Raw genomic sequence first — 25,525 nt, forward strand, 5'->3', positions numbered from 1 at the left:
TGAGACTCAAGAGATGTGTCTATGGGTCATAAAGTGAAAGAAAGTGAAAGTGAAGTTGCTCAGTCGTGTCCGACTCTTTGCAACCCCATGGACTGTAGCCCACCAGGCTCCTCCGTCCATGGGATTCTCCAGGCAAGAATACTGGAGTGGGTTGCCATTTCCTTCTCCAGGGAATCTTCCCAGCCCAGGGATCGAACCCAGGTCTCCCGATTGCAGGCAGACGCTTTAACCTCTGAGCCACCAGGGAAGCCAACCCAAATATGACAGAGGGTGTGAGGACCAGAAGGTGGGGCCCCTTGAGGCCATCTTGGTGGTTCACCATGGAGACACCAGTAATGGACTCTTCCTTGCCCTTACTCAGTCCTCATTTTCCGTGCCTTTCCATATGTTCATAGGGTTCCTGCAGCAAAATACTGGAGTGGTTTGCCATTCCCTCCTCCAGTGGTCCACGTTTTGTTGGAATTCCTCACTATGACCTGTCTGTCTTGGGTGGCACAACAAGACTCATAGCTTCATTGAGTTATGCAAGTCCCTTCGCCACAACAAGGCTGTGATCCCAAGGCTCAAGAAGGCTGAGTGCCAAAGAATTGATGCTTTCAAATTGTGGTGCTGGAGAAGACTCTTGAGAGACCCTTGGACAGCAAAGAGATCAAACCAGTCAATCCTAAAGGAAATAAACCCAAATATTCTTTGGAAAAAGTGATGCTGAAGCTGAAGCTCCAGTACTCTGACCACCTGATATGAAGACCCGACTCACTGGAAAAGACCCTGATGCTGGGAAAGATTGAGGGCAGGAAGAGAAGAGAGTGACAGAGGATGAGATGGTTGGATGGCATCACTGACTCAATGGACATGAATCTGAGCAAACTCTGGGATATGGTGAAGGGCAGAGGAGCCTAGTATGCTGCAGTCCATAGGGCTGCAGAATCCAACACGACTGAGTGACTGAACAACAGCAACATTTCCCCTGAGACCACAGGGATGTTGGCTCCAACAGGGCAGGGGGCGTCACTTCCTGTGCTCACTGATTGTCCCAGCAGCATCAGGTACACGGAAGATGCTCTGTGAGTACTGACTGGGGGACCAGGGAGAAGCTCATGGTGCCTGGGTGTGATGGGCATGTGACAGGCGTTGGGTGATCTCCCTGGAAGCTCAGGCCTCAGGGTTAGAACTCAAGTTCCTGCTTCTCAAACTGATGTCATTTTGCATGCTGCTTCTCGAACCCTGGAAATCCTTCTACCAAAGCCCCGAGGTATCGCTCTGACTGTGACACAGCACAAAACCACTGTCTTTTACAGGCCCAGAGCCTGCGGGAGCCACGATGGCCACAGGGCGCCTCGAGAAGAGACAGGAAGAGGTGTAACTGCTTGAAACCACACAGATCCGGAAGGGCGCTTGTGTAACTCCCCTTCCTCTCTCTCCCAGAAGCTAGGAGCCCCAAGATGGGAGACAACTCCTCCCCTACAAGCAAGATGGGCAGCAAAGGGCGAGAGCTACCGAATGTGTGTGCACTTGAGGTGTCCACTGAGCTCAGGGAGTCATTGTGGGGACAAGCAGAGGGGCCTGCTTGCCAGAAGGGGCTGGAGGTTAACAACACCACTACCAAACAGCACCATCCAGATCTTGCTGAGTCAGATGGAGTTCATGGGAAGAATGGTGCAATCTTTATTAGGGGGTGGGGGTCACAGCCAGGATGCCCTGCTGTTTGCCAATGAGAACCTCAGTCTCTCCTCTCAGCTCCAGAGGCCTGAGCCGGGGGGATGGGTGGCACGGTGATCCCTCCAACCCAACACTTCATAGCATGGACCACGTGTGGTCAGACAACAGTGGAGAAATCTGGACCCGTCATGGAGCCCAGGGGTAAGACTGCCTGATAGCATCTGTTCACATGTCTGATCAGTGCCCCATTAAGAATTCCTTATCAAGATCACAGACTAAAAGTTTCCATTTTTTCAGAGCAACCTTCAGATGCCTGTTCCCTGATTACAAATGGGTCAGTCAGCATAGAGCCAGGGCTGGACTGTTTCAGGGAGAGTTCCTGCTCATATATAATTAGTGCCATGATAAAAAAGATTACAGTCCCCAAACCCACCTCTCCCAAAGCAACGATGAAAGGCCTTTCGCCTAGTGCAGACCACCCAGGTCCACACCCACTGCTTATGCACCTGCTGGCTGGGTGCTTTCCACCTGAGGTGAAGCCTCACTGTGGCTCCTGGGTATGTCCCAGCTGGACATAGTGATGGCAGGTTGGGGGTCAGCAGCCAAAGGCCCCCAGTCTTGGGGACACCCTGGGAGGGGATGGAGGCTTGGCTCACGGGGTGGGGGGCTCATCTCTCGGCCATGGCTCCCCCAGCACCATCCAGATCCTGGTGACCACAGGTGGAAGGGTGTGGTCATTTGATCCTGGGAAGAGGGGCCTTGGTACTCTACAGACCATGTGAGCTGCAGTGGGTCAGGGCAAGATGCAGGAAACAAAACCCCACACATGCTCTGGAATCTCCATAACCTTGCCTGAGTGCCCAGGCCAAGGCATTCCCACGGTCATTCATTCAGCAACTATCAGAGCCTTCCTGTCCAGCCCAGAAAGTTCAGGGTCTCCTTCCCACCCGCTGCCCTGGCCTCCCACAGTGACCACAGCCTGCATCGATATCCTGCTGGGGCCGAGTGGAGAGAAGAGCGAGGTGGGGGAGGGAGGTACTGAGAGGCTGAACTTTTCCGGGCCCGGAGGAGGCCCCTTAGGCTCCAGGGAGCTTGCCTTGTGCCTCCTCCACGTGGTGACCACGGGTGCTCTGCCAGGACAGACCTGAAGGGCGAGGAAGGAATCCAAGGGATCCTCCTGCCACCCACTCTTGCCCTGAACTCTGCCCTCCAGGAGAGGGGAGGGATGGGGCCCCTTTGATCATTTTTAAGGCAGGACCCCTGCTCCTTCTGACTGTGAAACTACTCTCTACTCAGAGATGGGAACCCAGGTCTGGGGTTGTGGTCAAGGGGGTTTCTGGAGACAGCAGACTGGCAGGCTCCTCTCCAGGAGCTGCTGGGGCCACTCGGCAGCTGCCCCCTCACCCCCCAGGCCCCACAGAGGAGGCCCCGCTGCGCCCTTGATCTCTGGCAGCTCCTTGACGGGGTGATGAAAGCAGAAGCCAGCCACCCGGGAGGTAGAGCTGTGTCAGACACCTCCCCTGGGTGCCACATGCCGCGCCCCACCAGCCCGCCCGCCGCCCAGCAGTCACTGGGTCAGAGGAGGCTTGCCAGTCTCTCCGGGGTGGGTAGGGGGGGACACCTGCAGCTGCTGTGACAGCTGGTCACGTGGGCTCCGCCTGAGTCTAGCAGGGAGTCCACAGGGGCAGCTCCCACCCCGGCTGTAGCCAGTCCTGTGGGGGTGCAGGGCCCAGGGCGCTGCTGGGCCGAGGAACCCTGGAAGTCAAGGGAGCACCCCAACCCTGCAGAGGGAGGTGGGGTGTTGTCCCCTCAAGCACAGAACCCATCCTGGGAAGCAGAGTCCCCAAAATGCCCCGAGTACCTGCTCTCGGGTCAAAGTGGCCGGAGACAAGAACATCTTGGTGTGTACGACGTGGAAGGTGAACACGGCGGGACCACGGGCCAACCAGGAAGCTGGTGGCGTGAGCGACAATGCGGAGGATGCTTGGCGAGACAGGGTGTGGCTTCTAGTCCCAGGCGTGTCCTGAGGAGGGCCCCAGACAACCCGGGGGGCCCCTCTCTGCCAGGGGTTGGGGACAGATATACAGCCAGGCAGCCACCAAGCTAGCTCTGGGGCTGTTAAAGAGAGTTCCTGCTTATTGGTGCCAGCTTTGTGCCAGGGCTGGGCTACACACCTTCTACCCTCGTCTCTTCATTTGATTGTCCCCATAGCCCTGGGTGGGGGGGTTACTGCTTCATGGATGATGACCCTGAGGGTCAGAGGTCAGGCCTATGGCCAGGATTCGAACCCAGGACTGGGCTGATTCCAGAGCTGCGCTCTGAGTCAGGCACTGCTAGGACGCCCTCCCGGGGGGACAGGGAATCTGGGCAGGAATCTGCCTCTCACTCACATCCCAGTCCTGGTCCCAGCACTGTGCCAGGACACAGCAGGTGCCTGCAGGTGATGTGGGGGTGGGGCAGCCTGGGAGGACAGGTGAGGGGGATGCCCCTTCCTGGGGGGGCAGGGAGGGGAGAGCCAGAGGGAGGGTGTGGATGGAATGTTCCATCTGTGCTGCGCTGCATCTGCAGCCCCAGACATGGCCTATCACCCGCCCAAGCACGGATTCTCTCCCCCGCCCCCCAAGTGGGCCCCCCTCTGCCCCAGGGGTGGGCACGGGGCTCTGAGGCTGCTGAGGGAGTTGGCTGCTACAGTCCCGGCAGGATTAAGACACAGAAGGGGTGATGGAAAACAAAGGGGAAAGAGAAGGGAGAAGTAAACAGCCTGGGGGGGGGTATTGTGGGGAGAACAGGAGGGAGAGGAGTGGGGAGGGAGAGCAAAGAGAAAAAAAGAGAAGCCCTGGGGAGGGGTCAGGGAGGAGAGCCCCCTGGCTGAGTATCCCCATCACACACAGCCCTTGCTGCTTTAACTCTCAAAGGTGGGGGTGCCTTTACAGTCAGGACTCTAGGCCCTAGAATATTAAATGTTACTCAAGGCCACCATAGCCTGCCAGGCTCCTCTGTCCTTGGGATTCTCCAGGCAAGAATACTGGAGTGGGTAGCTACTCCCTTCTCCAGGGGATCTTCCCGACCCAGGGATCAGACCGAAGTCTCCCGCATTGCAGGTGGATTCTTTACCGTCTGAGCCACCAGGGAAACCACAGTGAGTCAGGCCTCAAACCACAGCTTCTTTTGTGGCCCCTAAGACTAAATAGTTTTTCTTCAAGCATCTGCCAATGCTTCTTCAAGAGATTCCTTTGGAAGTGGGAGGGCAGGCGACCGCTAAACACTGGGCTTAAAGTTCAGGATACTTCATTTAGTCTCCAGGGCTTCTCTGTGGACCCGTTTGAGCCATAGATTTGAGCTGGATCAATAAACATGACAGAGTTGCTGAGTGGCCCACTGGCCACCCACGGGCCTCACTTCCTGAGTCATCTTCCAGCTGGTGAGGCTGGGACACAGTCTATCAGCAGAATCCTGGTTGGGGGGTGGGGTTCAAGGAAATGTTGCTTTTTTTGTGGAAAGGGAATCTTCTGGAATTTTTCTTCCTCATGAGGAGGCTGCCTCCTGAATTCTGCCTCTGTTTTTTTTTTTTCTTTTTGGCCGTGCCTTGTGGCATGTAGGATCTTAGTTCCCTGAGCAGGGATCTAGCCTGTGCCCCCTGCGTCAGGAGCACATGGAGTCTTATCCATGGACCACAGGGAAATCCTCTGCCTCCATTTTCAGCACAAGGAGTGATTCAGGGTGCTCGGCGTCTCAGGCTGGGGCAGGGGGCAGGAGGTGGCCTGCATGGGGTAACCTGCAGCAAGTCATCTTGTTCTGTGCCCCCAATCTGACCACAGACCAAGATGGAGTGCCAGGCAGGTCTTGAGAGTGTCTCAAGTATGCTCTTGTTAAGGGCAGACCTCACAGGGGTTCCAGCTGTGTTCACAACTTAAGGAGCAAGCGCTGAATAGATCCGCTTCATGGTAAGTCACGTTTCTTTGGGTCAGGATCCTGGGAGGCAGGCACATCCCCCAAGTGTAGTGGGAGAACTGGGTTCACAGGTCCTGTTTGCTCCCAAGGTTGAGAAGGACAGAGTCAGTCCAGGGCTCTGGAGACACACACGTTCCTCTGCAAAGCCCCCATGTTGCTGAGCCACACATACCTCCACCTGTGGGGAACTCTAAGCAGATTAGTTCTCTGGGGACAACAGAAATGATGAAAAAGGTCCTTTTTTTTTTTTTTAAATGAGGAGTTGAAATCTGCATCCTTGTAACTTCCACCCACGGGGTCCACTTCCGCTCTCCAGCCTCTGAGCTAAGAATAGTTCTCACGTGTTTTAAGTGGTTGGAAGAAAAACAAGAGGAGAATATTTCATGGGACATGAACATTATATAAAATTCAAATCTCAGTGTCCATGAATAAACTTTCATTGGTGCAGAGCCATGCACATTCAGCTGCCATAACAAATGCCACATGTGGTGGTGGGGGGCTGTCAACGGCAGACATTTTTTCCTCCAAGTTCTGGAGCCTGGAAGTCCCAGTTCCAGGTGTGGGCATATTCAGTGTTTGCTGAGGACTCTCCTCCGACCTTGAGGATGGCCGCCTTCTCCCTGTGTCCTCAGAGGCCGAGAACAAGCTTGCTGTGGTCTTTTCTTCTTATAAAGGCACTGAACATGGGACCCCACCCTGACCTCATCTAAACCCAGTGTCAGTTGTTATGTCCAATTCTGTGACCCCATGGACTGTAGCCTGCCAGGCTCCTCTGTCCATGGAATACTGGAATGGGTAGCCATGCCCTTCTCCAGGGGATCTTCCCAACCCAGGGATTGAAGTCAGGTCTCCTGTGTTGCTGGTAGATTCTTTACTGATTGAGCCACCTCCCAAAGATCACAACGCCAAAGAGTATCCCATTGGGAATTAGGGCTTTAACATCCCCAGGTGGGGCTAGTGATAAAGAATCCACTGCCAATGCAGGAGACACAGGTACAATCACTGGGGTTGGAAAGAACTCCTGGAGGAGGAAATGGCAACCCACTCCAATATTCTTGCCTGGATGAACTGATGGACAGAGGAGCCCGGCAGCTGTGGATGAACTGATGGACAGAGGAGCCTGGCAGCTGCAGTCCATGGGGTCGGAAAAAGTCAGATATGACTGAGCGACTGAGCACTTTCCTTCATATGAATTTTGGGGGACACAGACATTCAGGCCAGAACACCAATTCACGTATCAGCTATGACTGCTCTCATGTCATGTGGCAGAGCTGAGAAGCTGGGACAGAGGCTGCACAGACTGCAAGGCTAAAATGCTTACTTTCTGGTCCTCTGTAGAAAAGGTTTGAAGAGCCCTGTTTTAGGAGTTACTGAGGCGACACCTCCCTCCTTGAGCAAAGGGGCTTTGGGCAACCTTCACACACACCCTTTGGAGGCACAGACCCCCTGCCCCCAGCAGGACTCCACCCCCATCACTGTGAGCACACACCTGTTTCCTGGGTCCACGTCTCGGGCAGTACCTCTCTCCACGTGGTGCTTCAGTTGAGTGAGGTCACCGTAGAAAGCGCTCAGCCAGGCCCCCATGGGAGCTCTTGGTCCCTGTTCATCTCGTGCGGTTAGGTGAGCTTGGATGGTTTGGTGGTTTTCAAGCCAACTCTGGGATTCTGTTGAGTTTTTAGCATATGAGATCGCAACCTCCTCTCTGGGGATTGGACGCTAATCCAGTTTAATAACTGATACCCAGAAGCAGAGTCATCTCAAAGGCGGTGTGATGTGCAGCGTCTCGCCCGGCTCTATTCAAAACCTCTCTTGGGGAGGGGGGGCAAATGCAGGAGGTGTATTTGTCAATGCTGGTGGCTGGAGGGGCCCCAGGTCATGGTTTGGGGGATTCCTCACTGGTGCACACTAGCTCTCCATCCTGTAGTCCCCACCCAGGTCATGTCAGGAGCGAGGGGTCTCTTGGAGGCGTCACAGAAATGCAAACCTTCACGGTTGAAAAGCTCCTTGTGGTTTTTCTCCTCTTCCTGGGAGATACCTTCCTGGTGACGTGTTATGCAAACTTTCCAAGTGCTCCACACAGGCCATGAGAAAACGCCTACTCAGAATGATGACTGGGCACTACAGTCTGTCTAAAGAGTCCTTTCCTTCCCAAGTGGTGGATGTGTTGCGAGGCTCAAGGTTTGAAAGGACTCCGTGTGACTCATGGAGTGGGGGGTGGGCCCCAAGGACATCACAGGAAAGAGGACCCCCAAGAGGGCCTGCTCTGCCTTGCCCTGTGGGGGCCCACCTGTTCCTCCCCCTCAGATGTCCGGGGAATAAAGCAGGGAGGGTGGCTAGCAGGTGGGGCCCAGGGCTTTCCTGCGGCTGTTAACCTTCGGGGTCTGAGGTTAATCATGTGACTCAAATGTGTCTACCCCAAAGATGTTCCTTGCATGAGAGAAAGCAAATTACTGCAGAATCTTTTTTGACTCAAACGACATCTCCAAAGCCCTAACCAACATCAGCAATCTGAAACACCACCAAACAAACCCCCATTGTTGGGAGATGTCTTTTGATGGATTGGATACCCCTCTGGATGTTGGAGCATCTGATGAAAGACATCTATGGTGGGGACCAAAGCCTGTGCAGCGAGGGGCCAGAGGGCGATATTTTGGGCTTTGTGAATCTCTGCTCTGTGAAAGCAGCCAGAGACAATTTGTGAATGAGAGGGTGTGGCTGTATGTCAATAAAACTTTATTTATAGGGATTTCCCTGGCAGGCCATTGGTTAAGACTCTGAGCTTCCACTGCAGGGGACATGGATTCCACCCCTGGTTGGGGAAATAAGATTCCGTTTGCCAAGAGGCATGGCCAAGAAAAGAAAAAACAAACAAAAAACTACTAAACCTTTACCTACAAAAACAGGGACTTTTCCTGGTGGTCCAGTAGTTAAGACCTCACCTTCCAATGGAGGGGATGTGGGTTTGATCCCTGGTTTGGGAGCTAAGATCCCACATGCCTCTCAGCCAACCCCCCCCAAAAAAAACATAAAACAGAAGCAATATTGTAACAAATTCAGTAGACCTTAAAAATGGCCCACATCAAAAAAATTAAAACAAAAAACAAAAAACAGGTGGTAGGCTGGATCTGGCCCTCCGGTCATAGTTCGCAGAACTTTTATCTCTAAGGACTGAGGCTGAAGCTGAAGCTCCAATACTGTGGCCACCTGATTCCCAGAGCTGACTCATTAGAAAAGACCCTGATGCTGGGAAAGATTGAGGGCAGGAGAAGGGGACAACAGACGATGAGATAGTTGGATGGCATCACCAACTCAATGGACATAAGTTTGAGTAATCTCCAGGAGTTGGTGATGGACAGGGAGGCCTGGTGTGCTGTAGTCCATGGGGTCACAAAGAATTGGACACAACTGAGCGACTGAACAACTATTAAAAGAGGTGACATCCACCAAAAAAAGATGGAGTGTGGATCCTTACAAGATCCATGGCACTCGCAGCTCTGCTCTGTCCTTTTGTAGGGACATTCTGGTCAGGAAGGGGACCCCCTCACTTATAGATGACTTTCATGCTGCCTGCTGGCCAAGCCTGTGCCCCCACTGCCTAGTGGGGTGCTGGGGAGGAGGGGAGAAGGCACAGAGGCACTGTGCCCCCTGAGTCCTCATTAACCTCTTTTACTTTGCTAGTAATTCTGATTTATCATTGGACTGCAGGCCTGATTAATCTGTTCCTAGTAATACACGTAAAGCCTCCCTCCTAACCGCTCGCCGGGGACAGCTGGCCACTGTTGCAGGCTGCTGCCTCTGATGTTGACTATTTTTGGTTCCTCTTCTTGCCTCATTTATTTTTGATTTGGGTTGCTCACACAGACTGTATGTTCTCTTTCCCGCTCCTGCACTGAGATGAAATAAGTGTAGAATTTTAAAATCCTGCTCATGGTGCCTCAACATGGCACCTGGAAGGTGCCATAGGAGGTGGGGCTGCCTGCCCTCGAGCTCTGGCCTGCAGCCTTGCGTCACTCTCCTCGACACAATGACCCGTCCACTCCTGGGGAAGGGCTGGGCCTTCAGCACCCTGCATTGACACTGGGCTTCGAATAGCTTGGGGTCCAGGACACCTGAGTGCCCTCTGAGGGGTGTGGATGGAGAAGGTACCAGACGTGCACCTGAGCAGCATCCTTGACTTCATCCTTGGGCGAGGACCAGTCCAAGCTGCTGGGGACTGAGTGCCGAGGTTCGAGGAGCCAGGATAAAGGCTTCTATGTGCACTCATTCACTTAGCGTTCACCCCACACCCTGTGAGGCTCATACTGCTTATTACCCATCACTGGTGATGGCTGGGAAACTGAGGCTCAGGGTGGGTAAGTCAGTCTGGCCATGGCCCCCCAACAGCCCTGGGAGTCCCTCCTCTGAACCACAGCTCTGAGCTGCCCCCCAGAAGAGAGGAACAGTCAAACACTTCCTCCCTACAAGGGTGAGACAGCGTGCTTTCCAGGGTGAGAGTAGAAAGGGTGGGGGGACAAAAGGCAGAGTCAGGCGGGAGGTCTCATTAGGAGACCATCGATGATCCAGGTGGGAGCTGGGGAGGCCCAGGCTGGGGTGGCCGGGTGACTGGTGGAGTTGGGAGGTGGAGACCAAAAAGCCAGCTCTTAGGTGGATGTGGGGCCTTAGAGGAAGGTGGGGGTGCAGGGTGACTCTCAGGTTTCTGCAGAAGAACTGCCAGCTCCTGAGATGGGGGAAGTGGTGGGGTGCAGCAGGTTGGGGGTGTTCTGGAGACTGGTGGTGGCTGCGTCCAGTCTGAGGAGTGCATGGAACACCCATGTGGGGCTGGGGTTCTCCTCCCCTCTCTTCTGTCACTGAGCCTTGGCAGGTGCCACCCCTCTGCCCAGGACACTCTTACTGTGTGTCCCCACTCAGATGTCACCTCTCCAGGGGCCCATCCATCATGTCAGCATGTGCATTTCCTGAGGAGCTTGTACCCTAACCTGTGGAGACACCACCTGGCTGTCCTCCAACCAGACGGTGAGCCCACAGGGCAGCCACTGGGTCAGTCTCATTCCCTGGGGAATCCTTTGTCCTGGGACATGGTGGTGCTGAACATGTGCAGGCAGGTCACACCCACTCAGCATGATCATGTGCTCCTTCTTCCTGCAACCTCAGCACCTCCTCCAAGGGGTTTCATGGTGGGAGAGTGCAGCCCACACAGGCCCAGGTTGGGACTGCAGGCCATCACTGGACTTGACAGTCTCTATCAGGTGTGGAGTTCCTGACCAGGGTGACCCTTGGTTCATGACGCATGTACAGAGGCAGGTATGCATGCATAGACATAGAGCACATGTATATGCATGTGAGAACATGTATATACACTTGCACACTATCTCTACCATCTCCACCTTCATCATCTCCACCAATTTCATGACCTTCACCGTCTTCACTTCCATCACTTCCACCACCTCCATCTCCACTCCCTCCGCCACCTTCATGTCCATCACCTCCACCACTTTCATCTTCATCACTTCCACCTCCACCACCTCTAGCACCTCTACAACTTCCACCTCTATCACACCCTCCACCTTCACCCCAGGCTGCCTCCGCTTCCTCCAAGCACTGCTATTTTGGAATCTCCCCTGCTGAACAATGCTCTGAGCTTAAGTTCTCACCTCCATGCCCATGAGCCCACAGATGCATCTCCATCCCACCCCTCTGACCTGAGGCCCTCTGACCTTGGCTGCCTGTTGGCTCCATCCACATGGCTTCCTCTGGAACATTCTCTCTCTTGCCCATCTTCACTGCCAGCCTCGGGTTGTCCGCCTGTCACCAGAGTCCCATTCCCTGATGCTCCTGTACCTATGGTAGCCCCAACACCTGTTCCTGCCACTCCCCCTGGGGGAGCAACATCATCTGCTGGCAAAGTCACCAGCCTTGGGGTCCAATGCCATGGCTGCTTCTCCAGCCTGCCCCGGTCACCCCATACTATTACACTACAGTGATTAACCAACAGTGGGGAGGAATTGACACTTTTAATTTCTAACACCTCTGTTATTCATATCTTCTAAATGACCTTCCTTGATGCCCCAAGAAGCAAAGAGCTGGGGCAGGTCTACTTGACTCCAAAGTCAACATTCTTAAGGCCACTTCCTGCCATTTTTTCCAGACTCTCAGATGATTCCTGGAGAAGAATGCTCTCTACAGCTTTCCGGTCTAAATCTTTGACATTCGAATACCAGCCCAGCCCCTGGGCACCCTCATCCCCAATAAAATCTCCCTCTCTTGCCTAAATCCAACTGGGGGATACAATGTACTACCCACCCCTCTTCCCCTTAGGCTTTCCAACCCCTTTTATTTACCTGAGCAGGGATGAGGAAGGACTTGTTAACTTGCCCTTGGAACATGAATAACCCTGGACCAGGTATTCCACCTGTGACCAGGGGAATGGGGATGATTGGAGGGGGAGGGGCAGGCAGCAATTCCCCAGTTCCCCGAAAACAATCGCTATGAGATCCCCAAGACAGGGATTTTTCAAAGTCTGTGTGTTCTGGTCATACTTCAGATAGTTCTTGAATCTAAAATTTATCTACTTATTTTTCTAGTGATCTCTAAATTATGACAAGTAATGTTGGCTTTCCCTTGATTGCAGGAACAGCGAGTTTCATTTCAAAATAAGCCTATTTAAGAAGAAAGTTTAACCATCTAAAAGAGAAACGCAAACTCAGAAACAGATCTGGCTGTGTGCACATATGACTCATAGCAGCAGATGAAAGGCCGGTGGCTGGAGTGTGGAAATACTTGCCAAAGACAGAGACAGGCAGACAGACAGAGAGACAGGGGGACCAGAGTACAGGAGAGACAGTGCTTCCTGAACCTGTGGCCTCAGAATCTCATCTCCGGAAGTCCCAGGAGGAGGTGCATAGACTGCACAGGGCAAAGTGAATTCTGGGTCAGCATGCAGTCCTTTCTTTTTTTTTTTAGAACTAATTTAAAATCCCCCTTTGTGAAAGTGTATCAGAGTTCCTCCCATTATAGGAAGTTTATCCAGACAGTCTAGGGAGAGACCAGAACCCCGGCAGGATGGAGCACTCCAGGCCAGCCCTGGGGAAGTGCTATAATGACGGCCTGGGTGCGGGATGTGCCTCTGAAGGTGTGTGTGTGTGTGTGTGTGTGTGTGTGTACACACACACAAGCACACATGTGCATACACACACAGACACACACACGGGCCCACTCTATCAGCCGGCAGCCCAAGGTCTGCTGTCCGTTCACATACCCCGTGAGATGCCAGGGAAGCCCTTTCCTCCCACCGCCTGTATGCTCCACCCTGGCCAGTCCAGGAAGGTGGCACCGAGCTCCACATGTGGAAGGACCTGCAACCTCATGGTCAATGTCCCAGACCAGCACCGAGCAGCCTCCTGCTGCTCTGAAAAGCAGATGCTCCACAGGGCCAGTGAAGACGAAGGACTCAGGTCTCCACCAGGTAGGCGGTGATAGCCACAAGGTCCTGAGAGCCATCTGGGTGACTCGGACATCCAGTCAGAGAACATTTCAAACATAGCCTCAGAGAGTGTGCCCCATACCTCTGGGGGGAGGCAGAAGGGCTGGGCCCGTTCCCACCTCCCCTGGGATGAAGTGTACCCAGGAGTGTGTTTGCTCTCCTCTCTCTCCTGCCTCAGTGGATCCTCCCAGAGTGATGGAGGAGGGGCTGCTCCCTCTGGGAAGCCAGGCCACAATCAATTCAACAGGCATCTCCCCACCAGGTAGCCCAACATGAAGCAGCCCCTTGGAGGAGGCTTGGGGTCGGGGGGCCCCACACAGTGTGAGATCTGAGTGGGGGTGTGCTGGGGGGCAGAGCTGTGTCCCCAACATTCCCCCACCCCTGCTCTCTTTTCATGATGAGAGCATCTCTCCCCCATTCTGGTGCCAGGAGCTTGTCCTTCAGGGGGAGAGGGTCTTAAACATAAAGAACAGTGGGACCAGAGAGCTCTGTCCCCTGTGCTGGCCACCATCAGGGGGACAGGGGCTTCCTGCTGCAGAACAGGGACTCAGCTGACTGCCTGGAGGGCCTTTCCTTGTGAAACCCAAGCCCTGCCCTTCATCCCAAAGAGAAAAAGAACTGCAGGTCTAAATGGCCCACCTCCAGGGTTCCCTCCCCACCGGTGCTGGTGAGAAGATCTGGGTGAGGCTGGACTCCCCCTGCCCTGCCACTCACCAGCTCCCTGGGGGGCGGTTTGCAATCTCAGAGGACTCCAGGCAGCACCCAAGGGCAGAACTGAGCCCAGGGCACTCTGCGGCCAGCACGGTGCGCATCTCCAGTCGGTTGGCTGAGGCTGCAGTGCTGCGAGTACCTGGCTGGGGCGTCAGAGACAGAAGCTCTGCATCCACCTCTGAGCGAGATAATCAATGAACCCAAGAACTGCGGTTGCGGGGAGGGGGCAGGAGGTCCAAGCACACGCATACCCTTCCCCCAAGTGGTCAGACCAACAGTGAACCTGGTTTTCCCCATTCTTCAAAGGGCATCCTGAATAGAAGGGACAGAGAAATGTCTCCTCACCTATAACAGTGGACTGGGGTCTTTCCAGCTGAGTCAAGGTGGGAGGAAAACACAGAGTTGGGGGTAGGGAGGAAGGACCACCCCCCCCCCCCCCCCCCCGCCTCCTGCCGCCAGTGATCAGGGCTGCGATTCCTGCAGTGATTCAAAGCCTGACTCAGCAGAGACACGGGAGAGAGCAGAGGCGGTCCCAGCTCTCGGCAGGCGGATGGATGAAGCAGCTCCAAGCTGCTTCCCTGGTCGGGGGAGAGGGGTGGGTTTTTTAACTGCTTACCCCCCAGGATGGCAGCAGAAGGGAGAGGCTGGCATGCTGGTGTCCCCCTGACAGGCAGTCTCAAAGCTGGTCTCTCCAGTCTAAGTGGACGCACTGGCGCCCTCTTGTGCCACCAAGCAGTCCCTGGACACACAGTCCCCAGTCCCCTCCCCCAGTCATGCTGGAGTCTCTTTCTCTCTAGGGCTCTGGATGACCTGGGGCCGGGAGGCCTTGGGGAGTGGTGGGTGTTCTCACCTCACCCGCGGTGGTAACACTGAGGGGCTGGTGGTGGGCTGTGGGGATGGGGGCCGCCTACTTCTGGCCAGTGCTGCTCAGGGACCTCTGGCCACCGTGTCCAGCTAGCCTCTCCCCTGTACTTGGCACAGTCAGTGCCTGGCACAGCATGAGGCTGACTATCCGTGGCTGATCCCCGGAACTTTGCATGATCACACACACGGCGGTGCTGGACCCCTGGAATTCAGGTGGATTTTAATGGTGACCCTTAGGAGATGCTGGGGGATGGACCTTGTTGTCTTTTGTAGAGGGAATAGGGAGGCTGAGAAAAAGGCTGCTCGCCAGTGTCTGATGGATCCGACTAAACACTGTAGCATAAACTTGCCCCTCCCTGGGGAAGCACAGACTCACATCCTGAATATGGGGGGCTCTCTGAATGCCTCCCATCTGCCCTTGATGGAACACGCTGTCCTGTCTCACCTGCTTACCCTGTCACCCACAGTTGAGCTCTGTGAGGCCTCCCCAGGCTGCTTGCCCACTGCTCTGAGGCCAGGAGGAGACTCTGCCCTCTAAGCACACTGGCAACTGTGGACAGGGTGACTCCATACTGGATCCCATTCCTCATCATGGGCCCCAGCTCTGGGTGCAACTGCTGGCTTTTCAGTAGGGTGATCCAACTCAACCCAGCTCAACCCCAGGTCCACCTGCCACCCTTCCACTTTTGCCCCGTAGACAGTAACACCTGACATGCAGTCCCTCTCAACGACGAAGAATCAGAAGACCAGAAAGAAAACCACAGAGGGGGCTCTGGGGGCAGTGGTGGGAATCAGTGGCAGAAACCTGCTGTAGTGGCTCAAACCATGTCCCTGCCCATCAAAGAAGTGAAGTGAAGTGAAGTGAAAGTTGCTCAGTCGTGTCCGACTATTTGCGACTCCATAGACTATACAGTCCATGGAATTCTCCAGGCCAGAATACTGGAGTGGGTAGCCTTTCCCTTCTCCAGGGGATCTTCCCAACCCAGGGGTTGAAGCCAGGTCTCCTGCATTGCAGGTGGATTCTTTACCAGCTGAAGCCCAAGAATACTGGAGTGGGTAGACTATCCTTTCTCCAGCGGATCTTCCTGACCTGCCCATCAAAAGACATGTCAAAGTCCTGATCCCTGGTACAGTTGAATATGCCCTTCTGCAGCAAAAAGGTTATTGCACATATAATTAAGGCATGTTATCTTGGATTGGGGCTTCCTAAGTGGCTCAGTGGTAAAGAATCTGCCAGGAGACATGGATTTCAATCTCTGGGTTGGGAAGATCCCTGGAGGAGGAAATGGCAACCAACTCCAGTAGTCTTGCCTGGGAAATCCCATGGACAGAAGAGTCTGGTGGGCTACAGTCCACGGGGTCACAAAGAGTCGAACATGACTGAGCTCCTGAGCATGTGCAGGCACATCCTGGATTGACCTGTGTGTTAGTCACTCAGTTGTGTCTCACTCTTTGTGACCCCGTGGACTGTAGTCTGCCAGGCTCCCCTGCCCATGGGATTTCCTAGGCAAGACTACTGGATTAGGTTGCCCTGCCTTCTGCCAGGGGACCTTCCCGACCTAGGGATCGAACCTACGTCTCCTGCATCTCCTGCACTGCAGACAGATTCTTTACCACTAGCACCACTTGGGGCGGACCCTAAATCCAGTGACAGGTTTCCTTACAAGAGGAGAAGACACAGATGCAGAGAGGGAGGCATGGGACGGAGGCAGAGTTTGGGGTGATGCATCTACCAAAGCAAGGAGGGCCAGGGATGGCCAGTGATGCCAGATGTCGAGAAAGGCCTGGAGCAGACTCAGAGCCTCCACAGGGAACCAGTCCCGCAGGCACCTTGATTTTAGACTTCCAGCCTTCAAAGCGGCCAGCGAACAAACATGGCCATTTTGAACTCCTCCACTTGTGGTCATCTTCTCCAGGAGCCCTGGGAAGCAGACTCACCAGCCACCCTTGGAAACCCCCTAACCTTAGCAGGTTGTAGGTGGAAGCTGCTCTCTCTGGGGGTTGTGACCCTCTGCTGGGGCCCTGTGCCCCCAGCCCTGGTGCAGTTCCACACCTTGAGGGGAGTGGGTGTCTGCAGGCAAATTTCTGCAGCTCTCTTGCGTTAGTGAATAGGCTCCTGGGGCTCTCCCCACTGTCAGGGGACTGTAAGAATAAACAACAAATGATTTCAAAGAGGATTACACTGCTGGGACCACATGACAGAGGCATGAAAGATTAATATCTTGCCCATGCAGCACTACACTAGCAATTCGAAAGCCAGCTTTACTCCATCTCATCCATTAAAGGCTCTGTTGAATTAAAAGGGATGCAAAAGGAAGCCATCAGGCACTGCGCCTTTGCAATCTTGTAATGAACAGGAAAAAAAAATGCATTTTTAAATGAAAATACTCATTGAGGGTGAAGCTGTGAGGAAGCTACTCCAGTGAGGCGTTGCTGCTTTGGGGGTGTGCGGCACAATTTTCTCAGAAAGTTATCAGGTAACAGAGGCCCAGAGCCTGGGATCCAGAAATCCTACTTATTTAAACATAACCTAACCATTCAAGGTCCGTCTAGTCAAAGCTATGGTTTTTCCATAGTCATGTATGGATGTGAAAGTTGGACCATAAAGAAGGCTGAGCCTCAAAAAATTGATGCCTTTGAATAGTGGTGCTGGAGAAGACTTCTTGACAGTCTCTTGGACAGCAAGGACATCAAACCAGTCAATCCTAAAGAAACTCAACCCTGAATATTCATTGGAAGGACTGATGCTGAAGCTGAAGCTCCAATACTTTGATCACCTGATGAGAGGAGCCAACTCACTGGAAAAGACCCTGATGCCGGGAAAGATCAAAGGCAGGAGGAAAAGCGGGCAACAGAGGATGAGATGGTTGGATGGCATCACTGACCCAATGGACATTAATTTGAGCAAACTCCAGGAGATAGTGAAGGACAGAGAAGCCTGGAGTGCTGCAGTTCATGGGGTTGCAAAGAGTCGGACATGACTGAGCAACTGAACAACAACCATTCAAGAGGAAATAAACTTAGATGCACACCAGTGCTCATGATGGCACTATTGGGAAGGGTGAAAAATTGCTAAACCCCTAAGATCATGTTTAAGTGAATTATGGAAAAATGATGGGATGTGAGTCAGTTTCTTGCAGTGATGACTCCCTGTTGGGAAGGTGCTCAGGCAGTGATGTGAGTCAGGGAAGTGGAGAGCCCCACGATTCTGCCGGCAGGAGGGGAAAGCATCCAGGATGTGGGGAGGGGGTCCCACCTCCCAACTGCATCACTGCTGACTCAGTGACCCCCTTCTGGTGGGGTGTTTGTGTGTATGAGGCAGGGGAAGACAGACTCTAGGGGTAGCATGGGGAGTCCCACGTGGGGCTCTGCCAGCACCAAGCTGGGGGCTGGGCTGGGCCTTTCTTGTGCTTTCCCCTTACCAGGCATCCTGGCCACTCTGGCCCAGGGGCAAGGCCACGAGTGAGGTGATCCGGGGCCCAGAGTCCTCTGGTGGCTGTGAGACCTGAGATTGAGCACGAAACTCGTTCTCACCCATGAAGCACCAACTTCTGGAGTAGCTGGAGGATTAAGAGTAAATGCTCATGGGTTTCAGCAAGAGCCTGACAGAGCAAATCCCGGACCAAGGGCAGCTGCTGATACAAATAAGGACAGGAGAGTCACCACCCTAGCTCTCTCTTCTGCATCATCATGGTCATCATCACTGCTGTCATCAGCAACATGATCGGCATCATCGACACCACCACCATCTTCACTACCATCACCACCGATCCCATCAAGACCATCCCCACCAGCACCATCATCATGGTCATCATCACTGCTGTCATCAGCAACATGATCATCATCCTCATCAGCACTACCATCATGGTCATCATCATTGCTGCCATCAGCAACATGATCGTCATTCTCATCACCACCATCTCCATCATCATCCCCACCAGCACCATCATCACCACTACCGTCACCACCAGCATCAGCATCCTTTTCCAGCATCATGTGAAGTGCCTGCCTCCTTTCTGGAGCAGGGCAAAGGCTTTTGGTCATCTAGCCTCCCTCCTGGAGACCATCAGCTTCCCTGGAAACCTGCCCATGGGACATGGCCTTCTCTGTCTGCCACCTGGGACCACTCAATCGGGATGCCCCGGGATGGTTTCTGCAGTTCGAAGGAATTATCTCCACATGATTAAGTGGCTCTGCTATAAACACATGAATGTGGCTGCTGGGCACTGAGCATGTGGTCTGTTTGTGGAGGCTGCCGGGTTGCAGGACACGGCTCATCTGTCCAGATGCCAGGCGGCTGGGAGCCTGTGGCCATCAGCCTGTGATGCCAGTCCCTGGACCATAGCTGCCTCAGCACACAGGCTCTGACACCTGGCTTTGTCTCACCCTCAGCTGCAGGGGTGTATCCCTGCCGACTGCCACCTCTGGCTGGGTGCCAGGTCCCAGAGGCCACGGCTGCTTTGCCTTCCCTGGGGCACTGCCTGTTGTTCAAGGTGCGGCAGGATTGTGCCCCAGGATATGATACTTTGCAGACGATCCATCAATGGAGCGGTCTGCCTGAGGGAGATGGAATAAGGGAGCCCACAGTGGGAACAGCCTGTGCCTGCTTCCAGGTAGCCCAGGCCTGGTCCCATGGCTTCAGCTCAAGGACTCAAAGATCACCAGGTGGCCAGTGCATTGCAAGTCAGCTCCTCCAAGCAGGGACTCCGGAGGTTCCTGGGGCAGATGAGTGGACAGACGGGGAGGCAGGAGGGCAGTGCCAGAACCGGCACTAGGACTTCATTCCTGGAATGGAGCCTCACAAGAAACAGAGGGGTGGAGGGTGCTCAGGACTGTGGCATCACCTCTCCGCAGCTCTGAGCCCTGGAGATGTGAACACAGTGAGGGAATGGGTTGTGAGGGTGGGCCTTGGACACCTGCAATGCAGTGGCTCGAAGGACCAAGGTTTCATGGAAGTCGAGGAAATCAGCCTGGGTCAGGTGAGATTTCCTTAGGCTTACAGGGAGGGTGACGGCCCTGGAGGTCCTACCCCACCAGCAATATTCACCCACGTGCGGCATGCTAAGTCACTCAGTTGTGTCTGACTCTGCGACCCCATGGATTGTAGCCCACCAGGCTCATCTGTCCATGGGATTCTCCAGGCAAGAACAGTGGGGTGCGTGGTTATTTTCTCCTTCAGGGGATCTTCCTGACCCAGGGATTGAACCTGAGTCTCTTATGTCTCCTCATTGGCAGGGGGGCTCTTCACCAGTAGTGCCACCTGAGAAGCCCATATTCACCCACATGAACAGAGCAGTGAGTGTCTATCTGGAGGACTAGGCACTGGCTGTCCGGTTAATGAAAGAAGGGAAGGGACTGAGTTGGGGGATGCAGGTGCACCCCAGAAGTGCTCTGATGAATGGAGGTGGTTCCGGGGATGCTCTGGCACTTGGTTTCTGCCCAGGGGTTTCACTTCTCTGATATTCCTGAGTGAGGTGGCAGCCACCAGCCTACCCTGTTCTGCCTTCTGGGAGGGTCCATCATTTCTGATCATTGCCAAGCACCTGCTTCTGCCATGCACCTGCCCCAGGGCTGAGCTGGGGGTACAGAGGTGACTGGACAGACATGACCTATCTTCAGGGGGCACATATTCTAGGAGGGACCAGACACTGGGAGCTCAGAGAGACTTATGGGATGCTGGCTGGGGGCTCAGGGAGTGGACACCAGCTGGCGGTCAGAGAGTTGCTTGGGGGCCCCATGCTGCCAACAAGTCTGATGCCTCCATGAACTCCAGTTTCTCTCTCCCTAAAACGAGTGGCTGGACCACATGGTGTCAAAGAGTAAGGAGCCCAAAGGGACTTTCTTGAGGACTGCTGGCTACTCGAGCTCAGCCCACCCACTCGATAATAAATTAAATAGACCCTATAACAGTTTATATGCCTGCTGGCTCAGGGCTGCTTTAGAGACCAGGGGCTCTGCATGAACCTTGGAGAAAGTGCCCTCTCATTCCCTCAAGGGACTGGGGAAGTGTCCCCTGACCTGTGCCCTCAGCCCCTGACCCAGGGCCCTTTGCTTGCAGAGGCCTGGGTGACTGGGGCTGCACCTGCCGCCCCCTCTCCTGCTGCTCACAAAGGCTGCTGCCCGGGGCCCATACGCCTGTACCGTGGGTCCCCGCCTGGCCCTCGGCATCCATACAACCCAGCAGGTGGCTGGAAGCCTCCAGCAGTTCCCCATTGTTACCATGGTTACCAGGCTACAGGAAGGTGGGGAGAAACCCTCTCCTCCACATCCCTCCCAGCAGTACCCCAGTGGGCTTTGCCAGAACCTTCCAGCCCTGGGTGAGGAAGGGAATGAGGGCCCAGCCTGATACACAGGCTTTCTGTGTGTGTTTTGTCGGGGGGCTGTGGCAATCATATTAGCTGAGCAGCTCAGGGCTCCCAAGGGAACTATGGGCAGGGGACAGGGTGGGGGCCTCCAGGGACTGTCAGCTCCCTCTCCCCCATTCTGGATTCATGACCCAGCTCAGACCCACAGAGGGGCCTCATCTGTTCTTTTGTTCTTTCCAAGGTCACGGGATGCCTGAAAAGCCATTGCAAATCCCAACAAAATAGCACCCCCTTTCTGCAGGGACACAGGTGCTCTGACTCTTAGGTGCAGAGATGCCTCCTTGTTTACACCCTCCTGTGTCCTGGCCAGGGCACATTTTTCCTTTAAAGATGAGTAGTGTCTTAGACTTCCCTGGTGGTGCCGTGGTGAAGACTCCATCATGCAATGCAGGGGACATGGGTTCGATCCCTGGTCAGGGAACTAAGATCCCACCCACATGTTGTGGAGCAACTAAGCCCATGCACCGCAACTACTAAGCCTACGCGCTGCACAGCCCTAGCCACAACTAGAGAGTCCAGGCAATGCGACAAAGGATGCCGTGAGGATTCTGCATATGCCACAACAAAGATCAAAGGTCCCACATGCTGCAACTAAGACCCAACACAGCTAAATAAATAAATAAATATTAGAAAGCACAGACACCACTTTGCTGACAAAGGTCCATATAGTCAAAGTTACAGTTTTTCCAGTAGTTATGTACAGATGTGAGAGCTGGACCACAAAGAAGGCTGAGTGCTGAAGAACTGATGCTTTCTAACTATGGTGCTGGAGAAGACTCTTGAGAGTCCCTTGGACAGCAAGGAGATCAAATCAGTCAATCCCAAAGAAAATCAACCCTGAATATTCATTGGAAGGACTGATGCTGAAGCTGCAACTCCAATACTTTGGCCACCTGATGCAGAGCGGGCTCATTGGGAAAAACCCTGATGCTGGGAAAGATTGAGGGGAGGGGAAGGGGAAGACAGAGGATGAGATATTTGGATGGTATCACTGACTCAATGGACATGAGTTTGAGCAACCTCTGGGAGATAGTGAAGGACTGGGAAGCCTGGCGTGCCTGCAGTCCATGGGGTTGCAGAGTCAGACACGACTGAGCGACTGAACAACAACAAAAAATAAAGATGAGCAGTGCCTAGGACTTCCCTGGTCCAGTGGTCAAGACTCTGTGCTTCCAATGCAGGGGGTGTGGGCTCAATCCCTGGTCGGGGAACTAAGATCCCACATGCTGCTTGGTGTGACTCCTACCAAAACAGATGAGCAGCCTCCAAGATCTTTCCTCAACTAACCCCGCATCCCTCTCATGAGGACTCCCCCCAGCCCCCACACCACCGCTGCAACCACCAGCCATCTCTGCACCTTCGTATGTGGCTCTCCCTGCCCAGAAAGCCACCCTGTCCTTTCTCTGTCTTCAGGGAGAAGCACAGCAGCTCCATCCTCGCCTCCTCGCTTCCTGACCCTGTGGCTGCACCTTGTCCTGTCGTGTTGTGCCCACTGGGCCTGAGTGGCACCTCCATGGGTTGGAGCCCACACCTCCTCCCCCACTGACTGTGATTCCTGGGGGCAGTGGCCCTGTCTGTGCCCTTGTTTCTTGGGTCAGTGAAGGAAGGGGTGGAGCACAGGTGAGGATCAGGAGCAGGGTCGCTCCTACGAGCAACGAGAGTCCCTTGTGTAGTGGCGTCAGGCCCAGGGTGGCGGATGGGTCTCATCTGAACAGGCCTTTTGTTTAGGGCGTGGTCCACGTGTACCCCGCAGGAGCTGCTCCAAGGGCCACAGTGGTCTTTCCTAACCCAACCTTCAGCCTTTGGGCTGAGGAGGAAGCATGACAGCCTCCCGGGAGCCCTTGTTGTGTCCCCGGCCAGGACACAGGAGGGTCAGAGCTCTGTGTCCCTGCGGAAGGGGGTGGCATTTTGTTGGGATTTGCAATGATCCCTTTTCTGGGCATTCCGTGACCTTGGCAATAGCAAGGGGGCAGACATGGCTCCAGGCCTTCTGGACTGGGTGACAAAAAACACCTTCTCCTCAGTGAGAGGCAAAGGCAACACTCCCCGGGGGGTGAGGGAGCTGCTGAGCAGAGGTGTGGGGGGGAGGGCAGGCCTCACGAGAAAGGGGAAGGGATGCCACAGGTTCAGTCCTGAGGGACAGGCCCGCTCTTGAGTGGAGTGCCTGCTTCCGTCACTCAGGACAGGTGAGAGAGTCAGCCTCCTGGCCAAGTGAGAGAGTCAGCCTTCTGGCCAAGTGTTGTTCCAGGGGGACTGGGGCATGGCTGACATCAGCAACTCCCCACCCACAACAGGAATCAAGCTGGATTTGGGATTCGAAGCTGACAAAAGTATAGCAGGTGGCCCAGCCAAGTGAGGGCTTCCCAAGTTCCAGAGCACTGAAGAAGCCCCAGGAAGCCCCGCTCATCAGAACTTCCAATGGTCAAGGCGTGTGTCCTTGGGCGCCGCTTTACAAAGTGGAAATGGGAAAGTCTGCAAACTTTGAGTGTTTCTCAAAGTGCTGCCTCGCAACCCCAGGCCAGTGGCCACTGAGCCCCACCAGGACTCGAGGGGGCTGTTTTCATTCTCCCACTGTGATCCCAATGTGTGTCTCAGGGCTCAGGATCTCCTGGTCCCTCTTGGGCCACCAGAGAGGCCCCCTTCTCTGCAGTCATGTCACATGCATCATTGAGACTGCAAGGATGAGCCTCAGCCCTGCAGTTCACAGGCATCCCCAGAAATGTCCCTACTAGGGCAGGACACAGAATCACCCACCATAGAACCATCTTTTATGAATAAACAGACTGAGGATGCGGCTGATGGACCCAGTCACCAGAAGAGTGACTTTTCTCCCCACTGACCTGCTTGCCTCTCTCACCGTCCTTCCTTCTATCAAGGTCAGATTTCTCAGGAGCCTGGGCTTCCCAGGTGGCATTAGTGGTAAAGAGCCTGCCTGCCAATGCAGGAGACGTAAGAGACGCGTGTTCCACCCATGGGTTGGGAAGACCCCCTGGAGGAGGGCATGGCAACCCACTCCAATGTTCTTGCCTGGAGAATCCCAAGGAGAGAAGAACCTGGCGGGCTTCAGTCCATGGGGTTGCAAAGAGTTGGACATGACCGAAGTGACTTAGCATGCAGTTAGGCAGCAGAGTGCAAAGGTCAGGAGGGTGGGTATTGGCCCCCAACAGCCCGGTTTCAGATCCTGACTCCTCCCTGTTCACGCTCTGTGACCTGAGGACAATCACCTCAGTTTTTAGGGCCTATTTCTGCACCAGTAAAAGGGGGACAATGTCAGCTCTTTAAACTGGAGTCGACATAGAACAGGGCAAAGAGGGTGGCACATGCACCTGTTGTGGGGGTGGGGAGCACCATCACCTCCACTCCTGGTAGAGGCTGGCCCCAGCAGCATGGGGCCCGCCTGATGCAATGGACACCTCCTCCCGCCCCTGTCTCCATTTCCTCCTGGCCTCCAGGGTAACCCAGGGTCTCCTCCTGTCCTGATCTTCGTCTTTTCTCTCGAATCCTACACTCAGGACCACTCCCTTGGCTCCTTATTCTGCCCCCTTCACTCTTGTCCCCACCTGCAGGGTGACTTGGTCCATTGCCTGGGCTGTGACAGGTGGGTGCTAGCGATCACGTTTGGTTTGAACCCCATTCGAACCCAGGTCTCCCCTTTCAATGCCCACAGCCAAACCGAAGGCCAAGGCACATAACTTGGACCCAACAAAGCAGGGTCAGCAGGGTGCAGGCCGACGACACCTAGGGATGAAAGCCTGGGGTTCCAGGCTCCTCTCACCTTCCACATCCCACTGCCACCCAGCTCCAAAGAGGCCGTGCTCTGCTGCCCTCCTATCTTTTCATTCCTTTCATCAGCTCCAGACATATTTATGGGGTCCTGCTCTGTGCGAGATGCTGGGTCTACAGAAGCACCCAATACAGACAACAGTCTCCCCTTAAGAAGACACGCAGTCTCCCCCACCACCACACCCGGTTCTCACCACACGTCATAGACACATCTGCCTCCTCTATCCTGGCCTGGACATGTCACTGCCAGCTCCAAAGCCCCCATTCCTCTGATGGCTGGTCTCTCAGACCCCAGTTCCTGCCCCCCCACCCCCACCCCCCCACCAACAACTCCTACAGGCACCTTCCACCTGTTTCCCCTGGATCTCAGCCATTGTCCAAAGCACTCCGCCCCCACTGTCCTCCCTTCAGGCACTTGCCCAGGCAGGGTCCCCTCCCAGACAGTCCTTTCCCAGTTTTGCTGTCACAACCCTGCCTCCTTTCAAGGTGTGGGTCAAGGGTCAACCCCATCTGCCCCCATCTCTCCTCTCTCAGCAGAGGCATCTCTGATGGTTCCTGGTCTGTGGTTACTGCCTCCCCTTCCTGGCTCCTGGCCCCTAGAGGTGGAGGTGAGGTGGGTCTTGCTCACTCTTGGCCCTTCAAATGTCTGCTGCAAAGGCCTTTCCCCATTGGAGGTATTACAGGTTTTAAACAATGTTTAATTCTAATTTAC

At 54.5% G+C, this 25,525-nt stretch overlaps 1 protein-coding gene across 8 annotated transcripts in view; it reads right to left on the reverse strand.

The window, feature by feature from the left end:
• KCNAB2 (potassium voltage-gated channel subfamily A regulatory beta subunit 2) overlaps positions 1 to 25,525 on the reverse strand; it is a 96,065-nt gene that overhangs the window by 65,569 nt on the left and 4,971 nt on the right. The window contains exon 2 of one of the 8 annotated variants that reach the window (XM_027565083.1): positions 7,100 to 7,274. The exons of 4 other annotated variants lie outside the window; for them this stretch is intronic. The gene's annotated coding sequence lies outside the window, so the exon portion shown is untranslated. Of the gene's footprint in view, positions 1 to 3,520; positions 3,616 to 7,099; positions 7,275 to 13,804; positions 13,907 to 14,417; positions 14,503 to 25,525 lie in introns of those variants that run through there. 3 more of the 8 variants (XM_027565086.1, XM_027565087.1, XM_027565084.1) reach the window with 3 other exon arrangements.

Source organism: Bos indicus x Bos taurus, chromosome 16, assembly GCF_003369695.1.
Source record: "Bos indicus x Bos taurus breed Angus x Brahman F1 hybrid chromosome 16, Bos_hybrid_MaternalHap_v2.0, whole genome shotgun sequence".
Taxonomy (NCBI): Eukaryota; Metazoa; Chordata; class Mammalia; order Artiodactyla; family Bovidae; genus Bos; species Bos indicus x Bos taurus.